Source organism: Lagopus leucura, unplaced genomic scaffold (assembly GCF_019238085.1).
Source record: "Lagopus leucura isolate 7727_CA_CO unplaced genomic scaffold, USGS_WTPT01 Super-Scaffold_73, whole genome shotgun sequence".
In the NCBI taxonomy this organism is placed as follows: Eukaryota; Metazoa; Chordata; class Aves; order Galliformes; family Phasianidae; genus Lagopus; species Lagopus leucura.
In genome coordinates this window covers 55,913,087-55,921,515 of record NW_024962252.1, presented here as the reverse complement: position 1 = coordinate 55,921,515, position 8,429 = coordinate 55,913,087, and the positions used below count along the sequence as shown (strand labels likewise).

The following is an 8,429-nucleotide window of genomic DNA, read 5'->3' as shown; positions in this document are numbered from 1 at the left end:
TCCCCTGGCGACCTCACACTAACTCTTTCCATACTATTTAAGGGCTGCAGGCCTGGAAATGACCTCCTGAATCACTGATCCCAGTCCCGTCTAATTGGAGGCAACCGCATCATATGATCCCAGTTAGAAATGCCTCAAAGTGAGAGGGTGGGAGGACGTGTAATGATTTCATCCTTCCAAATTCCAGAGGCAACACCCAAGCATCTGTGGCAGAGATTGTCTCTTGCTCAGACGTTGTGGGAAGACTACCATCGCCTGGTAACAAAAGGAGTTTGTGCTGAAAGGTGTTTTCGGTTTGCTTGCAGCTTTCTCAGTGTGACTATGGCAGTGCAAGTGAGATGGGATCTAAATAGAGCAGCCACTTATTCTCCCACCATGCATGAAACTACTGCATGATGCACTAAGCAGCAGCTTGCCAGGAGACACCAGGAGAGCCTGCTAGGCCTCAGAGAGCACTACTGAAACAGAAGCTCGTGCAATGTAATGAAGATTGGCAAGGTCTGTTGTGTGGTAACAGGGCCTAATTTAAGCATGAATGTGCTAGCACCTCTGCTTTTGAAAGGCAAATATTTCACTGCCTCTGAATACATATAATCTATTTACCTGAGCTGGAGTGGGGGTCTTACTCCTCATTCTCCATTATCTTCCATCTCATACTTCACTGTAGCTCTAGCATGTGGCAGACTGCCCCTGAATCTGCAGCAATGGCAGAAGAGAGGACCTGGGCAGACAGTGGTTATGTCTCTGCAGGGTGCCGGTCCCTGAATTTCTTCTTCTTTCTTGTCATCTGATCCACTTGGTGGAAGAGTTGCGCTGGGGGATCAACTTCCTTATTCACTGGGCAGCACACCCTGCAAAGCATTTCCTACCAAAACAGGGAGCAGGGTGGAAGAAGCACAGTGTGCCCAGGGTGGGAATAATTGGCAGTGGGAGAGAGACAGTTGAGTAGGTTTGCTTTGATTTTGAGGATTGGATAGAGAAGAAGCCGAAGCAAGAGGCATAGAGCTGTTACACCAGCTTCTCTACAAAGCTGGAGGCCTGGGTCACCTGGATGCTGCTTAAAAAGTGCTCTTGGACACAGGTGATATATGAGGGAGTCTGAATACCAGCTAGAAGCATGAAGGAAAAGGGGTGGAAAGTAGTCTGGAAAGAAAAGAATGGATACTTGCAACAGCTCCTGACTAGAAAGCATGGGCACTTGAGAGATTTGGACTCACCCAGGCACAATGAGGCCCAGAAGCATCTTCCTCCAGGTGTGGCAGAAACAAGCAAGAGGAGCCCTGAATTTCTGGCCTTCCACAGAAACAACCCCCTTGTGCTGCTGTCTCCAAAGGAATTCCCAAAATACAATGGTAAACAGCTCTATGCTAAAGAACAAACGTCCATTAAATATCAAATAGTGTTTTTAACTTGCTCCAGAATGCAGGGATGAAATTCAGTTTCCTGTCACCGCTGAATTGTGACAAGCTACTACCAAAAGCAACTTCAGAGAAGCTGGCGTGGTTTCTGTAGCTGATATCCGAAAGCTATGTAGAATTATCTGCAGCAGCAAAGTGAGGATAGCAAGCAAGATAGACTCTGTTGTCAGGAGTAGGCAAGAGGAATCACATAGCTGAGATGTATTGAGCCAGATGATCCAAATAGCTCAGGGGGGTTCAGTCTCATCTTCACCATATGCAGAATATGAACTCAGTAAAGCTGCTTTGTCAGGAAGGAGACAGATTATTTGTATGCATAGTGTGGATCTCTTCCACATAGCATTAATAAGCTACTATTACTGTAACTCAGGTACAGGTTATTTCACTTGTATCTAAGTTTTAAAATATAGAAGCAACACTCATATAAATCCTGCTATTTAAGGTGGTGTAGATTAGCGTAGGATAGAAGCCCAGGTTTTGGATTTGGGTTGAGAAGAAGTAGTGTGGACCCTTTCTGAATAACTGGGCATTCCTAAAGCTAATGGCTTAAGAGGTCAGTCATTCACAACAAGGGGAAAATAACTGATTGCTACAGAGAAGCTGTTCACAATCACAAGCAGTTAGAGCTGTCATGCGTTGAGAGGAACTGCACTGCCAGGGGCCTGGGCACATTTCCTACATCAGAGTGTGTCCATGGGCAGCCAACCTGCTCAGGGTTATTCTTCTCTTTTTATAGGAACTTGGCGTACCTGTGTGAGATGAAGTCAGAAAGAATCTTTTGAATCACACAGAAATAAGCAGAAGGCTTCATCCATTTCCTCTGGAGATATATCTGCTTATTTCTCCATGTGGTAGTGCAAAATTTCTTGGCAAAGCTCAGCTCTTAGGAAGGATATTATAGAACAGATTCTGCTGCATCAGCACTGTGTGAAGAGATATTAAAAATAGACATAAATAGGAATGGCAGGTGTTGGTAGCATCAGTTTGTAAGCCAATTACATGTGGTTTCTATAAAGTTCATTCTTTAAGAAATCAATGCTAAGAAAACATGATGACTTCTGCACCTACTCTGGATACAAAGAGATCGCTGTGCAAGACCTGAGGAAGAGATCTCCTCAGCTGAAAATGGAGTAGCTGCTGCAGTTCACATTGCCTGTCCTGTATCCTCTCAGAAGCGGTAGCAAATAGCAATCAAGGAGTCAGGATTTCTGCCCCCACTGCTCTTTCTTACCCTTTCTGTGACTGTATTGTCTCCCAAAGCTGATCACAAAAGATACAGTGTGGCCACAGGCTTAGATGGGGGATAATAAGGAGGAGTTAAGCAGAAGCATTTTCACACCAAAAATAATTTGGTATGTGCCCAGATGGTGTGGTAGTGGCTAGCAGTGGAACAGCCAAACTGCTTAATGCTTGTGGCAGGTCAGAACTAAAAGCCCAAGAAAGTGCTGTGGTGAACAGCTAGTCTTTCCCAGTGCCTTATGTTGCTATGTAGACAAATGGAAGCTACCTCTGCAGGTCCATGGATGAGTGCTTGTTGCAGACTGTCAGACCTAGATGTCTCTCAACTTTCAGGTTCACAAGCACATTTCTCTAACAAGAGCAGTAGGTTTAGGACACTCCTTTTGTCCTACAGGCTCTCCTTCCTCCCCATGTCTCCCCAGATTAAGTGATGCTAGCACTGGGGCATGATAAGCTTTCACCTGCCAGAAGTGTATTCTGACACTGCTCCTGAGCCATTTCACATGTGCTTCCACCAGAGGTAACACAGTCTCACATCATCCCATCCTACAGCAGGCAGAGGGGGAGCAGCTCCCACTGAGTCCTACAGCAGACCTGCTCCTGTCAGCAAGAAAGGATTTAGCCCGGGGGATCTGAAGATTTTAATTTCCTTTCTTCTCTCTCGGACTTTGCCAGTTTCCTTCCTCTGAGGTCTTCTATATACATAGCAGAGGAGAGAAAAGCAGAGGAGAGAAAGAGGAAGGGTCTCAAAATAGCCTGACTGCCTGCTAAACTCTGGTTGGTTCGTGGCACTGCCCAGGTCTGTAGTGAGGAAAGGTGACAGGCAAGGTAAAGGTGGATTATGGGATCCAGCCACCAGGATATTAGAGAGGGAAGACTATACATTTTTAACAGAGAATTTGTCACTTCTATAAGGAAAGTATTCAGCTTATGTTTACAAGAAAATACTGGCCCTCCAGACACATCTTCACTGTCAAAAATGGAGCTATTACAGATGTGGGAAAAGGTTCATCCATCCAAAGTAAGACTGCCAAAGGCTGCCCGCTCTGAGAGTCCCAGCAGAGATGCTGGAAGGTGCCCACAGTCTGCCAGTTTCTTGAGGAGTGGTTCTATTTATTACAGTATTTGAAATGTGAGATCCTGAGATAATGGCTCAGGGATTGCTCAAGACCATGGGATGCATCATCACTGAGAAGACCACTTCTCTCCCCTCTTTCTGCTTTCTCCCTAGTAAGACAACATCTTTTGGAAGGGGGCTTTTGCGCACATTGCCAAAATTCAATGTGTGAATTTGTTCTTCTGAAGCAATGTTGAATGATGTAACCCAAATTGCCAGTCAGCTGGCAGCAGCAGTCAGTATTCTGGGGCCTGGAATGGAATAAAGTTCATGTACCTGCATTCCTTCTACTTGTAGCTCACTTAAGCATTTGAAATATCCACTGAGTGAATTCTCTGGGGTTTGGAGGTCAGCAATGCTAAAACATAAGTGTTCAGAGACTGGATTGCAGAACAAGGTCTTTGACTGGAGGAAGTGGGATACAACCCAGCACTCTTTCCTGGAGCACAAAAGAGATAGGATAACTCAACAGCTTGAACAATCTGCCTTCTGTTGCAATGCAGACCCTGTTTTAACTAATTCAGTGGCCAGGTCACAGCAGCATGCTCTAGCATGTGATCTCCCAAGCACTGAACATCTACAGTTTATAGTAGCGTAGATGAGGTCTTCAGCTGCTGCACTGTGCACCTCACAGCAGCAACAGTGATACTGTTATAATACAGAAATCATCAGTGAGAGGAAACTGATCTTGAACAGGCTAATAGGCACAGTTAAGTCTTTTGGAGAGATTTTTGCATTCTGAGCCTGAACATAAGAAAAAGGTGCTTCTTCAGCTTAATGCTTTACATGCAAACAAATGCTGACTTAGTAGTAGTGTGTGGATGTGTCCACTGAACATACAGATTTGACCTGGATGGTGCATTCTCCCAGAAGTTTCCTTGGATAGCACATCTGTGAGGGCAGGGCCATGTTACTGGCTGGCCAGGCAGAGTGAAAACAACAGAGCTTGACCTGCAACATAGAGTTAGATGTTGGCCTCAGTAAGCTCCCTCCCCACTCTGTGAATTAGTTTTGGACTCACAAGAGGTTTGATAAAAGAAGTGGCACGTAAAGTGAAAGCACGATTCAAAAGCAAATGAAAATATGCACAGTATCTCTTCCTGCAAACATTGCCTGGCTTTTATCCTTACCTTGTAACTTCTAGAGCTAGCCTAAATGCTGACTGCCTCTTTCTTGAAGTGGTTTAAATCTAACTGTGCTCAGGAGAGCAGAAGGTGGTTCCAAACATAAATAAAGATGTGAGGCTAAACATCGGGCAAGCCAAACTGATGTTTCAACATTCAGTAGGGTCTTACACCAAGTTGTACGCCCAGTGGGACTTTGCAGGATATTTATAAACGTTTGCCTCAGTAAGGCCATCTAACCCTGCTCTCATTTTCCAGTGTACAATGTTGGATGTTAATTGTGCTGTTGCTATATGTATGGGAACTGTTGAGTCATGGCCTGAACCACTGACTGAGCACCTGGGGAAAGTCAGCCCTGGGAGCACAGGTGAAGGCAATTCAACTGTGTGACCGGAAGAGATGGAGCCTGGCTGCACCTCTCTTAGACCTCATTTAAGGGCTGACTGCCACTGAGGGGGGCTTTCTTTCTGGAGGTTCCTGTTTGGTGAAGCTTTTCCCTGTGAACCTGGAACCTTCAGATACAGGTGAGCAATCTTCTTTCTTTATAGTACCTTTCTATCGTGCTGGTCCTTTCATCATCACACATCTGTTGAAATGCCTTTCCCACTGTATTGATCTGTTCAATTGCTATGCTATGCTAACAGCATCTCACTTGCAGTCTGTAGCTCTTCTGCTTGCATGCATGAGGACAGAGCGTTTCAGAGTGGTCTTGTCAGCCTTATTTTGTGTTTGGGCTTCAGAGACAAGACAGGGTGCCAGGATCGCATAGCAGCCAGTGGTCCCTGGGGAAAAAAATAATAAGCCAAACATAGCATCCTCCAGTTTATCTGAGATGACTGGGAATGTTGTGGAAAGATGGCAACAATGTTACGATAAGCAACCATACAAAGTGATGAAAGTCTTCTGTTTCTTTAACTTATAGTCAGTTCCCACCAATGATCACTGGAAGCAGAAGGGGATAAATGCTGATGCAGAAACTATTTTCTGTTTAAAAAGTTTGTATCTTCATATTTTGTGATTGAAAACACTCTGCTCATTGCATGGAGCACAAGATATCTCTAGATATCTCTATAGATAGAGTATATCAAGAGACTATAGAATATATAGAGTATGCAGAGATATGCTCTTCATATCTCTATGTAGTTTTGGTTCACTGGAATTGATGCTCCTTTATTTGGAGTAGTGAGAAGGTGCCTGTATTTGCCTCATCCAGTCTTTCCAGCCTATCACTGACCTTCTGGAAATGAAGAGCTGGAGTCCAGCTGGAGCACAGCCTGTGCTTTAGAAACACAATCAAAGCATGTTCTGATGTTGGCAGCATAAGCCTGCTGCTTCCAGGGATGCAGGAGCCTCAGACCTCACTGGTGAGACTGAGCCTGGAGCTGTGGTTCCCTCTGTATTGATAAATGTCTAAGGATTGCCCATGTGTGCATGTCTTTAATTACTGGAGCTCTGTAGCCTGGAAGGACAGCATAATCAAGCACCCTTTCTTAACTGTTTAAAGTGCTGTGCACGTTGATCAGAGTCCTCCTGACGCTGCTAGATCAGCTATCAGATAGGAATGCTAAACTTTGAAAGCCGGACAGTTTTTTATTACAATGTCCTGGTAATTGCCCTTCTTTTTACTTCTCCTGCCTTCCCCTTTCCCTGTGTTCCATCTCAAGCAATTCAATCATATTTTATTGCTGTATTTTATAGTGGTGTAATTAGCCTAGAGGACTAAAAATTTATGCCTCTGCGAAACTCATGTTAGTTTCCATCATTGTTGGAATCCAAAATAGTTTTCTACCACTGTTGTGTGAGCATTTTTCTTGTTCCCAGAGAAACAATGTTCTGTGTAGCTACTCTTGCTCCTATTCCCATTACTTCCATTAGTAACAAAAGAGTTGCTGGATGTTAGAAGTTGTCTTAGGGCCAGTGATCTCTTGATCAAAGTTTCTTCTCCAAAAGAGTGGTCAAATGCTGGAACAGGCTGCCCAGGAAGGTGGTTGGGTCACTGTCTGTCCCTGGACATGTTGAAGAAACATTTAGATGTTGCACTAAGGAGCATGGTCTAGTGGGGAGATACTGGTGGTAGCTGGATGGTTGGATTAAATGATCTTGCAGGTCTCTTCCAACCTTGGTCATTCCATTATTTGCTGCTGTGTTGGTTGGGATATTACGGATGTGTCAGTCAATGTGACTGAGCAGGGTTTGGTTTGGAGCCCCTTTAAATACTAGTTGCAGCAGCAACAATGAGACAAGGCTGCTCCCTACACAGCAGATCAACAGGCATCGCTGCTTTTGTTTAATTACTAACTAGTTAGGAAATTCATTGTATTTCAGCCATTGCTCCAGGGACTACCTGCCCACCAGCACTATGTTAGCTCCAGTCAGCAAGTTGGAAGTCACAGACTTGACAGGCAACCATACAGGGAGATGGATGTCATTTGTTTCTTTAACTTACTGTCAGCCTGTGGCCACCTTCATATGTTCTCTCTGCTGAGCAGATGGAGGTAACTGTCTGTTGTCATGCAGTGCTTCATTTCTCACTGACTATCCAGTGTCTCATGGAAAATCTCCTCAAAGCTACTATCTCAGAATCTGTAAATGTCCCAGCAGGGCTTCTTGGACATGTCAGCAAGGTTGAGCAATAGATTTATTTCTAAGAATCGTGAACATTGCTACTTCATGTACCAGGGCATATTTGGCCCCTTCTGTGGTACCGGTGGGATTGAAATGGTCTCATTCACACAACAGCCACTCTTCTCAAGAGAATATAAAACCTCCCAAACTGAAAAGGAAGCAATTGACATTTGCCAAGTTCATGTGAAAATGATAATTTATTGTCAGGAGACAAGGAAGCCACTGGAGCAAGCTATCCAAAGAAAGTTGTCGGAAACACTGACTCCTGATGAGGCAGGTCAAACCTAATCATCTCTTTCAACTTCAACACCTATGCAGTTATGGTGAAACACAGGAAAGAGCTCAGAACTCTTCTTTCACTGCGAGCAAGATACAAGCAAGAGGACATGACCACAAGCAGTGTTACTCAGGAAGTGCCAGTTGAATCTCCCGTCTCCTTGCAGTTTTCTCCTCACGAATTCCCCAATGGGCATCATGACTGCACTGATCTTGAACAGAGGCTTTTATGGCTTTGTCCAAAATGACTGGGCATTGTGTAGTACCCTATGCCAAAATCAACCTCTAGAACTTTAATAATTTACTGAAAATGTGTTAAATGTGCCCCAAGAGAATGTGCAGCTGAGAAAATCTCACACTCTGTGAAGCAGTAAATTTTGCTGTAATCAATACAAAATCTCTTTGCATATTATTTGCTAATAAGACTCAGTACTTTCATGGGAAGACAAACATTTTTCACTCACTCCTCTACAGGGCAAATGTCTTTCCCTCTCTGTAGATGGCAGCTTGCAGGCAGATCCTCTTCCAATATGAATGGCCTGCATTTGTCCTGTCAGCCACGGGGTTTGTAGCTGCTTTGGGATTTAGCACTACAGTGGCAGTGGGAGGCTGATGTGGTGTCACGGTTCA

At 44.4% G+C, this 8,429-nt stretch overlaps 1 long non-coding RNA gene across 1 annotated transcript; it reads left to right on the top strand.

Annotated features, from left to right (window-relative positions):
* Window positions 1-5,370: 5,370 nt before the first annotated feature.
* On the top strand, window positions 5,371-8,189 carry LOC122193874. The gene is made up of 2 exons (XR_006182997.1): window positions 5,371-5,422; window positions 7,224-8,189. It is a non-coding gene; the product is annotated as an uncharacterized LOC122193874 (long non-coding RNA).
* The last annotated feature ends 240 nt before the right edge of the window (window positions 8,190-8,429 follow it).